We start from the raw sequence: 17,191 nt of genomic DNA, 5'->3' as shown, positions 1-17,191 counted from the left end.
ATTCTATCCAATAAATTCCACCTGAATTCAATAGTCTTCATCATAAAAGAGCCAGCACAAGAAGTATCAAGCATGGTTTGATTATTATGAGAAAGCCGAGCATAAAAACTTTGCATAATTATTTCTCTCGAGAGCTCATGATTGGGGCATGAATATAACATTGATTTAAGCCTCCCCCAAGCTTGAGCGATGCTTTCTCCTTCGCGAGGCCAGAAATTATATATATAATTGCGATCACGATGAACAAGATGCATAGGGTAATACTTTTGATGAAATTCCAACTTCAATCTTTTATAGTCCCATGATTTCATATCATCACATAGCCTATACCATATCAATGCGTCTCCCTTCAAAGATAAAGGGAAGACCTTCTTCTTAGCAACATCATCGGGTATACCTGCAAGCTTAAATAATCCACAAACTTCATCCACATATATTAAGTTCTCATCAGGATGCTTTGTTCCATCTCCTGTAAAAGGGTTAGCTAGCAGTTTTTCCATCATACCCGAAGGAAATTCAAAAGGAGTTTCATTTTCAATAGGTTCAGTAGGTTGAGGAGCAACTCTTTGCTCTACTGGACGGGGTGAAGATACCCCGAACACGCCCCTCAGAGAATTACTTTCCATGGTAACAAGTGACAGTAAATTTCAGCACACTATATAAAATTTTCCTTACCAAATTCCACCTACCAAAGGCGCTACACTCCCCGGCAACGGCGCCAGAAAAGAGTCTTGATGACCCACAAGTATAGGGGATCTATCTAGTCCTTTCGATAAGTAAGAGTCTTGAACCCAACGAGGAGCAGAAGGAAATGATAAGCAGTTTCCAGCAAGGTATTCTCTGCAAGTACTGAAATAAGTGGTAACAGATAGTTTTGTGATGAGATAAATTGTAACGAGCAACAAGTAACAAAAGTAAATAAAGTGCAGCAAGATGGCCCAATCCTTTTGTAGCAAAGGACAAGCCGGAACAAACTCTTATAATAGGAAAAGCGCTCTCGAGGACACATGGGAATATTGTCAAGCTAGTTTTCATCACGTTCATATGATTTGCGTTCGATACTTTGATAATTTGATATGTGGGTGGACCGGTGCTTGGGTGCTGTTCTTACTTGAACAAGTGTCCCACTTATGATTAACCTCTATTGCAAGCATCCGCAACTACAACAAAAGTATTAAGGTAAACCTAACCATAGCATGAAACATATGGATCCAAATCAGCCCCTTACGAAGCAACACATAAACTAGGGTTTAAGCTTCTCTCACTCTAGCAACCCATCATCTACTTATTACTTCCCAATGCCTTCCTCTAGGCCCAAGTAATGGTGAAGTGTTATGTAGTCGACGTTCACATAACACCACTAGAGGCTAGACAACATACATCTTATCAAAATATCAAACGAATACCAAATTCACATGACTACTAATAGCAAGACTTCTCCCTTGTCCTCAGGAACAAACATAATTACTCACAAAGCATATTCATGTTCATAATCAAAGGGGTAATAATATGCATATAGGATCTGAACATATGATCTTCCACCAAATAAACCAACTAGCATCAACTACAAGGAGTAATCAACACTACTAGCAACCTACTAGCACCAATCCCGGACTTTGAGACAAGAATTGGATACAAGAGACGAACTAGGGTTTGGAGATGAGATGGTGCTGGTGAAGATGTTGATGGAGATTGCCCTCTCCCGATGAGAGGAGCGTTGGTGATGACGATGGTGATGATTTCCCCCTCCCGGAGGGAAGTATCCCCGGCAGAACAGCTCTGCCGGAGCTCTAGATTGGTTCCGCCAAGGTTCCGCCTCATGGCGGCGGAGTCTCGTCCCGAAAAATTCCTCCAGATTTTTTTCTCATCGAAAGACTTCATATAGAAGAAGATGGACGTCGGAGAGCCACCAGGGGGCCCACGAGGTAGGGGGCGCGCCCTAGGGGGGGCGCCCCCCACCCTCGTGAGCAGGGTGTGGGGCCCCTGGCCTTCATCTTTGGCGAGGATTTTTCTTTATTTATTTTAAGATGTTCCGTGGACTTTCAGGACTTTTGGAGTTGCGCAGAATAGGTCTCTAATATTTGCTCCTTTTCCAGCCCAGAATTCCAGCTGTCGGCATTCTCCCTCCTTATGTAAACCTTGTAAAATAAGAGAGAATAGCCATAAGTATTGTGACATAAAGTGCAATAATAGTCCATAATGCAATAAATATCGATATAAAAGCATGATGCAAAATGGACGTGTCAACAGGCGCTGTCAATGGCGCGGCGGAGACATTCGTGTGCACGGGCACCGGCACGGGCGCGCACGTCAGTGCACGCGCAGGCGCATGCGCTGGCAGGTGCACGGGCACCGGCACGGGCATGCGCGTTGGTGGATGCGTAGGCGCATGCGCTGGCAGGTGCACGGGCGTGTGAAAGTCAGTGGGGACCTCGTGGAACCCCGTGGGATCAAGCTCGGTGACAATGTGCGGCTCCCGTCCCATCAATGCCACGGGAATGGGCGCTGGCGCAGTCGGGGCGACGGGAGCCGAAACGGGAGAGGGGACAGGCGCGGCGTCTTCCCGCAAGGCCAGTTCAAGCTCGTCCCAAAGCGCCTTAGGTTCTTGAGACTCCGGTTGGGTGTCTTCCTCAGGAAACTAGAACACTAAGGGTAGACCATCATGATGCGGCATGGCATACGTTTAGGTCAGGCTAGTTGGAGGTAGACGACAGGAGAATCGGAGAGGAAGAGAGAGGATTGTAGCGATACCGGGTAGTGCGGGGTTGATTTTAAACTGCGGCGCTGGCGACATTAAAAGTGGGAGCAGTTGGGACGATGTTGGGCGGCAGAGCCTGGTCAAAGGGCTCGCCTCCCGGTGAGCCTGCACAGCGGTCTGCTCGCACGCCTCCCTGACAGCCGGCGCAGCGGTCTGCTCGCACGCCTCCCGTCGACTCACACACTTGCTCGGACGGCACCTGCCGATGAGAAGCGGGGACTCCTGGTGGCACGTAAACGCCCACGGTTTCAATAGTGAAAGCGCTCGCCTTAACGTGACAGGTCTTTGTTCCAAAATACCTTGGTCTTTATTTGTGCAACTTGTCATAAGCAGCTTGTCTCAAATTGAAGAAAAAACTTACGAAGTAATATTTGTGCCATATCACGTGACCATGCTTAGTTTCAAGAATTTATGCTCACTTTTGTATTTTCTGAAATTTAAGATCCAGGATTCGAAACAATATCATAACCTGCATCATGCAATAAATTTTCAAGCCGTACATATGTCATGTTGTATTTCTTAAGAAAGGATTTGGTCAAACATTTTGCTTAGTTAGACTTCAGACAAGTTATATATGCAGAGTAAAAGGATAATCCCTCCGTACCAGTGCATTGCCTGATATATTAACTCAAGTACTAGGCACGAACAAACGGGCTCAATTATGTGCTCATCCTGGTGTAGTAGTAGTAGTACTAGGCAATGCAGTTGACGGGTGACCTTGACGAGCGGCGACCGAGGGAATTGAACCGTGCTCGGCACGGTAGGTAACGTTGTCTAGTTACTAAAGCATCCCTCCGTTGTTCATCGATAGTCATTATGAACCGGGGACATGAGGGAAATTTCCTAGGGATGGAATTCTGGCTGCCAGATATTTCGACCTGAGTCTCGACTGGTTGGGGTTGCCTAATGTGCGTACCACGCATGCCATCGAAGGACACAAGCCTGGTTTTTTTAGGATCAACACGAGCCAAGGTCTGGCTGGTACGCCGTTGGGTCCTACCATTCGAGAATATGAAAGGAACCTTTTAAATTGCTGAACGAATCTATGTGTATTACAATACCCGTATTTTCCTTGCAAATACTAATCTCAACAAGGTAATTGTTTTATGACAAGTTGTTGAATTAGAGTGAGTTTGTGATATAGTGATCTCAACGTGGATTTCACATTTCATGGTATCCCTAGTAAATTTTCCAATGCAAATTCAAATTTAAAAGATGAACAATATGGAGGTGAGAAAACTTTGTATGTATCAAGCATATGACCACACACACAGAGAGAGAGAGAGACACACGCACGAACACAACAACGATCCGATAAGTATAGTGCATCTATTTTTCCAAACCATACATGTATGAAACGAATTCAAAAATACTCCTTCTATTCCTAAACATTAGTCTTTTATAGAGTTCAACAAGTGACTACATACGGAGCAAAATGAGTGAATCTAGACTCTAAAATATGTCTATATACATCCGTATGTGCCAGTCCATTTGAAGCCTCTAAAAAGACTAATATTTAGGAATAAAGGGAGTAAAATGTAAGACATCCATGGTCCTCAGTTCAATATTTAAAATGAACATGAAACTGAAACATGAATATTAAGTCTAGTACTACCGTACATGCAAATGTTGTGTTTAGGCGGAGCTATGATTGTCGGGGGTCAACCCCTCGACCTTAGATAAAATTGTGGAGCTCTGTTTAGGGTTGTTTAGATTATATTTTTCCCCACCCTCCCAACCACCGATTGGTTGTGCACCCCCCACCCCTCCTCCCCGGGAGAATATCATGTGCCCCCATAACTTAGATGCTATATGCCGATACGAGTTGCTTGGAGCTTGTAGATCTGAGATATAGCAGCTCACATGATGTGTCTTAATATTTTTGCAGGAAACCTTGATGAGTTTGAGAATTGCACACAATTTGTACAAAAACTACTTAGATGCCCTTTGATCCTATATCCAACGACCTCGAAGCTCGTATCACCGTAGCATCTAAGATGAAGGAGGACATCATATTCCCCTGTATGTAAGAATATCATGTGCTACCACACCTTAGATGCTTTGGTGATACAAGCTCTTCAGAGGCATTGGATTTGTGACCCAACACCTCCTCGATGGTTCGAATGGTTTTTTTGCAGAAAAGCCCCAAAAGAGTTCGGCCACTGCTTACAAGCACAAAGATTGCTCTGATGCCATTGGATCTCAGATCAAACGACCTCCAAGCTCGTATCACCGTAGCATCCAAGCTGCAATAACACCTTATGTTTTCTCGCACGGGAGAGTATGAGGTGCTCCTGCACCGTAGATTCTATGGTGATACGAGTTCACTGAGATCTAACGGCCCACGGTAGGAGGTTTGAATGTTTTTGCAATATACGACTGATAGAGTTTGGGAAATGCGCAGAAAGTACAAGTACTACGCATGTGCCATCTAATCACTGATTATACGACCTAGATGCTCACATCACCGTAGCGGGTAATTAAGCTACGGGGAGCACCTAATATGAGCACCGAGGAGCCATTGGATCGAAGATGCAGCGGCACACACGAGGCCTGAATGTTTTATTTGCAAAAAAAACCTTTGGAGAGTTTGGAAATTGCGCATAATTACAAAGACTACTCCCAAGCCATTGGATCTCACTTCCAACGGTGTAAAAACTCGTATCACCATAGTATCTAAGCTACGGGGTGGATGTGATATTCTATGCCGCTGTCATTTTTGTTCGTAAACTTGCAAAATACGTGTAACTCATGACGTTACTTGTCTAACCGCGCAAAGTGTTTGTTCAAAAAAACCATCCTACACTGAAATATCAGAACAACACACGGGGGTCCCACTTGTCATTAATCAAATTTGGACCTAAAACTAACAAATCTGAAAGACGAGATTCGAACTGGCAACCTGGACTACAAAGCGTAAGTCGATAGCCTGAAAAAACAAACGGTTGTTGGCTTTGTCCCATAACTTGATTTTATACAGTACTTGCGTTGAGTAGAGTAGAGGGAGTGCCTCGTCAATACGTGCATGACCGTTGTCTCACTTACTGGTGGGGCCCAGGTCTGCGATCTCAATCTCTCTTCTCTCCATCGTCTAACCTTTGCACGAGCACACATGAAGAACGGCGCTAGCTTGCCGTGGTGTTATTACAACTAAAAAAGCTTGGAAAATAGAAGAATCGCCTAAAACAAGAGACGTTGTGGCTGGTCGAGACGGAGCTAACCACATCTATCCTTCGTGCCACGTTTGCATGATGAAGTTGTGTGGCTAGTGGGGTATTTTCGACCGACTGGCTGGGTCCCGAGGTCGAACGATAGGTACTACGTCTGATACAGTATATTTTTACACGCACATTTTTCCTGCATGCCGAGACGTGGCACACCCTACCGCGCGGTTTCGGGGTCCTCCCGGGTGGTGCACGCATATATTCTTCCTGACGTGAGACGCCCTACCGCGCGTTTTATGGGTCCTCCTCGGTCGTAGCGTCGAAGCAAGTAAATGAGTCGTTAAATCAAGAAAGACCACCTTTCCTGCCGAGTACATCAGTGAAGCATGGTGGCTAGCTAGTTGGGCTAGTTCGACCGATTAGCTAGGCCGCCGCCACATTTGTTTTCACCCCTTTTTTATCTACTTGCCGACAGGTAAATTTAAATATCCACCGCAGCGTTGCTCTGGTGTTTGGGTGCGGCGGGATTTTTAATTTTTTGATTGACGGGAGCAGGCGTGGCGGGATTTTTAATTTTTTGATTGACGCGAGCAGGCCCGACAGCAATTAGTCACGATGACTCCACCTGTAAAAACCCACTGCTCCCTGATGTGAGAAGTCGTCGACTGGTGTTTTACCGTGGTGAAAACCAAAAGATTCCTCGCTCCCTCCGCCTTCCCATAGATTGCATTGCCTTTCAGCCATTTCGCCCCCTTTGCTTCCTCTCCCCATTGCTTCTACCTGGTGCCATGGCGGCACAGCAGATCACGGAGTACAAGGTGAGGCGCCTAACACTGGCTCTGGCTCTGCGGGCGGTTGCACCCTGCATCACCAACGTTGTGTGCCTCGAGAAGCAGAGGGATTTCGGTGGTGTTTAGGCGCCCTCTGCATGGGCATGTCCATATCTCGGCGCAACTTGACCATTGGATCAAACTCAGACGGTGCAGGTCAGTCACTGTAGCACAAAGCGTGTGGGTGTGTTTGGTTGCATTCTCATCTCAATATAGTTGTTTCCTCTTCGTGTATTTTTGTCAACCTACTAGTATGGACTCATGCACCCTTCATGCACTCTGCCAACAACCCAAAAGTGGATCGAGAAGGGAACTTTTGCTCCCATCCCGTGCACCCTTCATACACCCTGCCTAACACTATTCGTGCTTCATATGGTTCATGTTTCGTGGAGTACTGTAGCACCGTACTCTCTGTGCGTTGTGGACCTAGTTCTGTTAACATTGATCTCACCGTTCATTCTCGACCGGACAGTCAAAAAAGCGGTACTATGTTACATATAGGAGTAGTTGACATGCGCACAACATCATTTGTTATCGTTATATCTTACTACACTAGCAACAAGATTGTGTAGTACTGACGTATGAACCACTGCACATGCCTAGTAGTAGGAGCACTGTGTATGTTCAAGGGGCTGCCGTGTTTCGCACTCCTCCGTCGTAAGAGTGGAAACGCTTGCTGTAATCATTTTTTTTCTTCAGAAAAACAGTGGACACGCTCTACCGTGCGCATCCTCCTCCAGCCATGCACTAAATTACTCACTTTCGCTGACGTGAGGGACAACCAGCACCTGGGTCCACCAGCCATGCACTAAATTACTCCATAGTAGAGTGATGGTAGACTACCCCAATCGAACCGCCACAGTAATGCCCAATGAGCCGTCAAATCACAAAACCCCCTCCTTTCCAGCAGTAAGTTGGACGGACGAAGCAACCATCATTTCACTCTTCTCTCTCAGCTTCCTCTCTTGAAGAAAACCCCCACTCACTTCGCTTCTCCCTCATCTCGTTCCTCCTTTCACTCTTCTCTCTCAGCTTCCTCTCTTGGATGGACACCGGAGCACCAGCCGACGTGATGTCTATGGCTCTGGCCAAAACCATCGAGGCTCATGGTACGAAGAAGCGCAAGCACCCCACCAAGACTACCGTAGACAAGCTCAAAGCCATCGCCCTGTCCAAGCCCCCCTCTCCGGGATCCCTCATTAAGCAAGTCCAGGTAATGTCTCTTGTTGACGATCTTTTTCTCGATCTTGATCGTGTTTTTTCATCTAACACGCAGTACTAGTACTGGTAGTACAACTTTCTGGGTGATCTTGCATGCGATTTTAGTGTGCCAAATGACGGTTCTAAATTCCTCTTTTGACCAAAACATGCGAGAGGTTGACACTGATTTCTTATAGATTACTTTCAACTACTCCCTCTGTCCCAAATTTCTTGTCTTAGATTTGTCTAGATATGGATGTATCTAATACTAAAATGTGACTTGATACATCCGTATCTAGACAAATCTAAGACAAGAATTTTGGGACGGAGGGAGTACTTTATGAACATCAATGCTACCTTTTAAGAGGGTATATTTGCCTTAGTAACTTGTGTTATGGATATTGCATGTAATCCCTCATGGTAACTTGTGTTATGGATATTGCATGTAATCCCTCTGCTCTCATGCCTTTGAAGACATGTTCTAGTGTCTTTGTTCACTCATTTCTGTGCGTATATGTAGTCATATATGGAGTATAATATCGAAAATCATCTTATATTTCTGAACGGAGGTAGTAATAAAATATGGTTTCTGTTTGAATTAGAACCAGGTCCGCAGTGGAGATAAAGTTCTCAAAGTCATGCCGTGTGAACTGGAAGACCTGATGATGAGTTCTACTGCTGAACTATCCAGCTGTTGTGTCCTTGTCGCCACATGTCCTGAACTAGTGTTTTCCTGTAGCATTGTTGTCAGGCGTGTTCTCGAGGCTGTACTTGACCACAACAATTTCCTGGTTGTGCCTTCGATTACGAAGGGTGTGGTTCTTGTAAAGCTTACCAACAAATCTGATGCGGCCTGTCTTCATCATCATGTTTATGAGTGGAAAGACCACTCTGTTAGGTTCTCCAAGGTTGACAAGATGGTGATGGTGCATGTAGACATCTCACACGAAGTCCATGGCCTAGTCAGTTATGCGGGGTTCATCCCGTAGGTCGGTGGCAAGAAATAGTCTGCAGAGTTTAGTTAGTGCAACTTTGCTTGTCTGTAGTAAGTACTATTGTTCAGTACTTGATTTGTGTTTGTGAACCCTGTATTGTTTATTAGTACTGCCGCTTTTGGTGTGTGGTCAGTCCTGAGAACGGTCTATGTTAATGTCTGTCCACTCAATTCAGTCTGTATATTTTGAAGTATTCAGATCATATTTTTTGTGAGGACGTTTATCAATTATGGTTACACTCCAATATCTATATGCATTGCAGGGTTTATCGCACCCACCAGGATTTCCAGTCCCATGGATGTTCGGTCCATACGATCTGTCACGACCTTTGGACTATCCTACTTGTGGGAGTAGGCCCCTGCATGCCACGCGTAGTTGGACGATCAATCTTCTGTTTAGTACTTCAACATAGTGATTTCCTGGTAAGGATTCACTCATGTCACATCAAGTAAATCTTATTGATTACTGTCTAAATCTTATTGATTTAATGTCATGTTTTCTTTCTTTTCCTGCAATTTTACGATGCAGGTTTTGCCATGTGACATTCATCACAGAATAAACCGTTTGGTTTGCTCTACGATGGCTATTTTTGTAGGTTTCACTTCTTATGTCGTGTTAGTAATGAAGGCATTGTCCATCACTTATATTACGGGAAAAAATTGGATCAATCTGTTGTCTCAGTACAAGCTGAATCCCTATGATGAACTGCAGTTTGGTTTAACAAAAACGCCACAATTAGTCCTTCTCGCGTTTAAAAGAAATGAAGAAAAAAACTGGATCACGGCCACGGATCCTAGTCAAGTTAGAAAGCTGATCATAGCAGACCAGACACGATCGCCACTATCTCGCACAGATCGAGCACCGGCAATTGCTCTAGCACTGACAGCGGCGGCAGCTCAGTCTGATCCAGCTGAGGATTAGGCATCGACCGCGTCAGCGGATCAGTCTGATCTACCGGAGGATCGGGCATCGACACCGGCACCTGCTCCGACACCGGCACCAGCTCTACAAGGAGCACCATCTCCGGCCGCGGCGGCGGCTTCGACACCTGCACCAACACTTGCACTTGCATCTGCTTCGGCCCGTGCAGTTGCACCGACAACAGGCTGGGCTGCAGTTCGCACTTCATATACCAAAGTCCTTACAAAAACTGACATGTCCACCTTCTTGGTAAGCATTGGCCGCCCAAGTGCTTCGTTCTTTTTTCTTTCCATGTTGTTTCACATGATTCACTGTGTTGATCTAACTGTTTGGGTATGTCTTCTTGTTTGCAAACAGAGAATTCCTAGAGCAACGAGGGAGTCGTTCAACAATCCGGGCGACCGCGACCAAGTTTCTCTTACCATGCGCAGCCTTGGTGTGAATGAACCTGCTCAATATACCGTAAGTACAAAGGATGGTCGCATGATGATTGATGCTAAAGGATGGTCAAGGTTCAAATCTAAATCATATCTTGCGGTAGGGGATGATGTCAAAATTGAACTTTCTCAGCAAGGAGAGCTGGTCCAAATCAACTTTGAAATTCTTCAGTAGCAGCACGCAACTGACGAACTGATCTATCCTCCGAGAGATTTTGATGTAATAATCTGGCATGGTGAAACAAGTGTCCTGTGTGTATAAGTAGTATGACAGTATTATTTATCACATGGTATATCGTTGATAGAATTGCAACTCTGATTGCTGGTTAGGAACTGTCGTTCGATTTCATTCCAACAGCTGCCGTGCTTTATTCAATTTTGTATATTCGCCTTGCGACAGCATCTAAAACCAGCGCCGTACCGATCGCTTGCAATATGAAAAGCACTGAGGTAGAACACATGGGCCCCCAAACATGCAGGGTCGGCCTGCGGCCCAAAGTCCAGAACCGTGAGCCTATCTGAGTATTATATTGTTAGTTGAACCCCTGTAAAAAAAGCTGACCCCCCATAATGCCCGTGCATTGTAGAGGGAGTATATTTCTCGGCAAGGTGAGCCTGTGATATAAAAGATTTGTATATTTCTTTACAGAGGGAGTATCTCTCTGTCAAAAAAATATTTATGTCTAACTAGTTACTCCTGTCTTTCTACTTCCTTTCGCTGATATGTGAAGCAACCGGCAATGGGGTCCACGTGCCATATGCACAAATTAGAGTGAACAACTTCACGGTAGACACACCCCAGTCGTAGCGCCGCAGTAATGCCCAATGAGCCGTCAAATCACAACCCCCCTTTCCAGCTTTAGCAGTAAGCTGGACGGACAAAGCGGCAATATTTCACTGGGCCTGAATCCCCTTCTCCCTCATCTGCTTGTTCAGAGAAAACCCCCTCTCGGCGATTGCATAGGGTTTTCTCATGGAGAACCAGGTACGAATTCTTCATCCATCCCCGATAAATCCAAGTCCCTTGGTTGCAGGTAATGCTAGGATGGCAGCCGCCGCCATTGATGCATTTTTCTTCCTACTGAATCTAATGTGTTTCATTTGTAGTGTCCAAAGTGCGAGTACCCTACAGGTTTCTGCGCCCTTGGCGAGACGCCACACTTGTTCCTTCTCATCCTAACACAGCATTTTGAAACACGCACAGTATGTTCCTAGAATCCTCTTTTCTATCCGGGAGGGTGGGATTTTTTTGAACATGCTGGGTTCTCATATTATTTTTCCTGCAGTGTATTATTTGCTCTGCCAGAACACATGTACTCAAGATGCTCGGCCTTGCCATAACTGAATACACTAGTTTAATGGTCACAGTGAAGACAAGCCATGGATATAAGTTCCGAGTTGGGTTCATGAACCAAGAAGATCGCTGCTTTTTTATGGCCGAACTTGGATAAACTTTCTCAAGTCTTACGGACTGAAAGTTGGCGCACGAATGTTGATGGAAATAGCAGAACCTGGTCTCATCTTCATTGTGATCTTCCACCCCGACGTCGTTCCAATTGTTCATCCATGTTAGTTTTGTATCTGGTTCTTGCGTGTTGCCTCGATTACTTCTTAATCCACCTATTATGTCTAACTAATCACAATTTAACTTTAGAAGTAGCAACGAATCTCTCACGAAGATGCTACTTCTAACTAATATTTTCTTATAATTGGTGGCACATGTAGGTTTTTCAGAGTTAAGCAGTCTGCTCGTTTGTTACTCTGTAATAACTCGGCTGTTACTAATGGCACTGAAGTTGACTGGATCGACACCCACAAGTTCCTACACTTTATTGATCATCTTGAGGTCCTTGTGGGGCGTTTCAATGGTGGAAGGCCACGTGGGATATGTGTGCCACTGCTGCACTCGTTGAACAGGTCCAACTGTGTCGAGAAACTTATGGTACGAGCTGTTTTCTGTTATATATGTTGTTCATAAACTATTGCTTATACACAGTTTTACAGCTGTGGTCTTCTTGAAACAGGAACTGCCGAGTTCTGTTGTTCCTATACAGATGCCTGACCATGGTCGGGTCAGACTTGCGCTTGGTCACAACATGATGTTTATGTCGACCTACTCAATTCCCCTTGGAGGTGAAAAGATACTTATTCATGGGTGGTCTCAAATAATGAAGGCCCGTCCATCTTGGAGAATAGGACAGAAGATTATGTTCATGCTTTTCCATGGCTCTAAAGCGAATATCCTGTTTATTGACCACGTTGCGAGATGAAGCCGCTTTCAGAAGGTTGTGGATGCGCGGGGTGGCGCCTGGGCCTTGTCCTGGGGCTTGGCGGCCTCACCCTTGGTTAACTGTAGGCAAAGTAGCACTGTTCGAGGCGTGCTTTGTACGGTTGAACCTGTATAAGTACTCATACTGCTTCCAGCTTTGGTTGTTAAGTGCCCCTGCTGGTTTCAGTTAAGGTTGTTAAGTACTCATGCTGATTTTATAGTCTGTCGTGTTTCTTCAGTCCTCTCTTCCTCCAGCCGCCAAAACCAAACCAGTGCCGGCGGGGCCGCCTGCTTCCGCCTCCCACGGCTGGCTGCGCCTCAGCGCACGCATCGCCGCCCCACCGTCTCCTAAATCGTTAACGCCGACGTCCTCCGCGCGCTTTGGTGCGCTCGTTGCGGCGCCGCCCTCTCGCGTTGTCAACATGGTCAACAAACAACAGGAATCGGCAGAAGTACGTGGAGAGGATGACAGTAGGGGCCCACCACGTTAGCGTATGGAAAAATAAAATGCTTCCTCCTAGCGTTTTCCTGACATCTGGGAGCCACGACATTGTGAGCGCATATAGTCAATAGACAAGAGAACAGCACAAGATCGGCTGACACCTGGGATGTAGCTACTCGAGTAGTATTTTTTTGTTTGGTATTGTTTAGACGGAGCAGGGTTTGAACTGGGTTGTGGCCCGTCTAGCCCAGGCTTATATTTTATGTTCACCATGTGACCAGCCCAGCTATTTTTTATTTGTGAAAATGAGCCCAGTTTATTTTTTCTGAAGAATACCCAATCCAGGCCTACTTATTTTTCTACGCCCTGATGGGCTGCAACTCTTTCAAGACGCCTGCAAATCTTGAAAGTAATATGAAATGGGTTGTAAATATAAAAACAGTTGACAAATTGGCAATTACTTTATAATTTCTGAATTTTTTCACATTTTCAAATTCCTATTTCACTGGGCATTAACCTAATTTAAATATATCTTCAAAGTAATTTAAATCTGGCTTGACATTTCGGTATTAAAAATAGTTTGGAACCCATAGAAATATGCGAAATTGGCCCTGGCCAACCAAAAAAACGACTGCAATAAATTGCATAAGAAGTTGCCATGAGCTATATATAAATTATTAAAAAAAGAGGGAGTGGTCTAACTTGTGGGCCTGTTTAGTTGACGCGTATGCAAGATTTTTTTTAGTTATTATATACGTCAACAAACGATTCTAGCAGATGTAACCATTGGATGTCAATCCAACGGCCGTCGTGTTTCTTCAATCTCTGATCTTGCTCCAGCCGCCAAAGCAGCGCCGGCGGGACCGCCTACTCCCGCCTCCCATGGCCGGCTGTGCTGCCACGCAGGCCTCAGCGCCCCCTACTACTCCCACCGCTGGCCAGGGCATCCCTGTACTCACCCACACCCCCTGTTATTCTGCAGCGACGGCAGCATCACACCGCAGCCGAACCGGTGAACCCTTGTACTCCTCTCCGCGCGGGCTTCCACTGCCGCGTCTTCCCCGGCTCCGCGTAGTCCCCTTCCTAGGCCTCGCCGTCGTCCACCGTCGTGGTGCTCTCGGCGCGGCGTGGTCAATGTGGTCAACGACCGACTTCCATCGGAAGAGTACTGTACGTGGAGAGGCTGACAGCTGGGTCCACGGCAGCCGCAAGGAAGTGCCTCCTTATTACGCGAAAAATAATTATTCTTCCACCTGACAGCAGGGACCCACCGGACAGGCCACCAGTATTTCACAAAAAAAACATTTCCCCCTAACTGCTGGGACCCACAGGACGGGCCACCGTATTTTGCGAAAAAATGTTCCCCCCACTGTCAGCTCGGACCCACCGGAAGTGCCTCCTTATTACGCACAAAAAATGAATACCCCCTGCTAGCTGGGACCCACCTTGGTGGGAGGCTGACTTGTGGGCCTACTAAGTTGAGTGGGACGGAGGCCTTTGTCAACTTTAGTCAATATATGAACGATTCTAGCTCCAGTGACCGTACGATGTCCATCCAACGGCCGTAGTGCTTCTTCAACCTCTGGTCTTCTTGCTCCAGCCGCCCAAAGCAGCGCCGGTCGTGCCGCCTGCTCCTGCCGCCCGTGGCCGGCTGTGATGCCGCGGAGGCCTCACCGCCCCTACTACTCCCACCGCTGGCCAGGCCATCCCTCTACGCACCCACACCCCCTGTTATTCTGCGGCGACGACAGCCTCACACCGCAGCCGAACGAGTGAACCCTCATACTCCTCTACGCGTGGGCATCCACTGCCGCGTCTTCCCCGGCTCCGCGTCATCCCCTTCCTAGGCCTCGCCGTCGTCCACCGCCCTGGTGCTCTCGGTGCGGCGTGCTCAACGTGGTTAAGGAATGGCTTCCATCGGACGTGGACTATACGTGGAGAGGCTGACAGCTGGGTCCACGGCCGCCGCAAGGAAGTGCCTCCTTATTACGCGCAAAATAATTATTCCTCCAGCTGACAGCGAGGACCCACCGGATGGGCCACCGTATTTCGCGAAAAAAACGTTTCCCCCTGACTGCTGGGACCCACCAGCTACATCTTTGCATGCAAGGAAGTGCATCCGGAAAAAAACGATTCGCCCCCTGACTGCTGGGACCCACCAGCTACATCTTCGCACGCAAGGAAGTGCGTCTGAAAAAAAAAACGATTCGCCCCCTTGACTGCTAGGACCCACCAGCTACATCTTCGCACGCAAGGAAGTGCGTCCGGGCAAAAAAACGATTCCCCCCCTGACTGCTGGGACCCAGCAGCTACACCTTCGCACGCAAGGAAGTGCGTCCGGACAAAAAAACAAAAAAAACGATTCGCCCCCTGACTGCTGGGACCCAGCAGCTACATCTTCGCAGGCAAGGAAGTGCCTGACAGTCGGGACCCACCGGTCGAAGCGTACGTAGCGTTGTCATTTTGGTCGCGAACGTGTACGTACATATATACTGGTCGATGTAGAGGCGCACACGTGTCGTAGTAGAGGCGCGTACGTGTCGTAGTAGAGACGCGCACGTAGCATGTACACGTACGTACAGCGGCCAGGGTGCAAGAAAGAAAATACGGCCACATACGTACATACGGGTAGGGTCTCGAACGCCTACTCGCGCATACGTACGGCTAGGGCTCGTGTACATGGCTGGGTCGGAACGGAGAAACAGCGTCGTCGTCGTGTTCATGGGGAGGCAACGGAATGCGTCGTGTTCATGGGGAGGCAACAGAATGCGTCGTGTTCATGGGGAGGCAACGGAAAGCGTCGTGTTCATCGGGGGGCAATGGAACGCGTGGGTGCCAACCGGCTGGGTCGGAACGGAATGCGTGGTCGTGTTCATCGGGAGGGCTTGGACGGAACAGGCGATGGAAACGAGGCCTGGCATACCGCAAAACGGAGGAAACGACCTTGTGTTCGACCGGCCACATTCGAAACGTGATCCTGTTCATTGGGAGGGGTCTGGCGTACCGTAAAACGGAGGAAACGTACCTCCTACGGTCGAAACGGGGTCCTGTTGATCGGGAGGGGTGTGGCGTACCGCAAAACGGAGGAAACGGACTTGTGTTGGAGCGCTACGGTCGAAACGGGGGTCCTGTTGATCGGGAGGGGTGTGGCGTACCGCAAAACGGGACTCCACAGGATACTGTTCATCTCCACCGTCGACCTCCTCCAGCCTCCACGGGCTACCGTCGACCTCCTCTAGCCTCCACGGGCTCCTGTTCATCCAGCCTCCACCGCGCGCTACTCCACCGGCTACTGTTCAACCACCCCTCCACGGTCACCCCTCCATCGTCTACTGTTCATCCAGCCCTCCACACCACGGGGTCCTGTTCAACCACCCCTCCACGAGCACCCCTCCATCGTCTAATGTTCATCCAGCCCTCCACACCACGGGGTCCTATTCATCTAGAGGCAACGCCACCGGTCACTGTTCATCCAACCCCCCCGCAACGCTCATTGTTCATCCAATCGATCGGCTTCAGTTAGTAGCAGTAGCGAAGGAATCGCTCGATCGGGTTCAGTTAACAGCCATCGATCGATCGCTCGGGTTCAGTAACGCGTAGCCTGCAGTGCAATCGCTTGGGTTCAGTTAGAGCCCAACGCCTCGCTCGAGTTCAGTTAGAGCCAATGCCTCGCACACACGCGCGTACGTGTACGAGAGAAACGCGCATCGCTCGGCCCCCGACCTCCCACCGTAACCGGGAACTCCCCGAAATTTTCCTCCCCCTCACTTCTACCACGGTTTTTCCGTCATGGACGGCCCAAAGAATGTCATGCAGCTGCTTCTCCGACCCGCCCAGGATGAAAAGCCTATTTTCTGTCATGATTTTTTTTCATAGAAGTAGGAGCCCACCACATCTATGATGATACCGGGTTTTGTCACAATTATCGTCATAGAAGTGTCATATGTATGACAGAATTTTTTTTCATTCGGCCCAAAATGTCACGGATGTGTCTTTTTTTTGTAGTGAACACAATGTGCTTGCCAAAGGATAAAATGTAAAAAGGAAAGTTATGACTCTTGCATAAGGGTAGAAGATAAAAGTAAAAGATAGACCCTTCGCAGAGGGAAGCAGATGTTGTCATGCGTTTTTATGGTTGGATGCACAAAATCTTAATGCAAAAGAACATCACTTTA

This window comes from Triticum urartu, chromosome 1 (assembly GCF_003073215.2).
Source record: "Triticum urartu cultivar G1812 chromosome 1, Tu2.1, whole genome shotgun sequence".
Taxonomy (NCBI): Eukaryota; Viridiplantae; Streptophyta; class Magnoliopsida; order Poales; family Poaceae; genus Triticum; species Triticum urartu.
Note: the sequence above shows the minus strand (reverse complement) of the source record.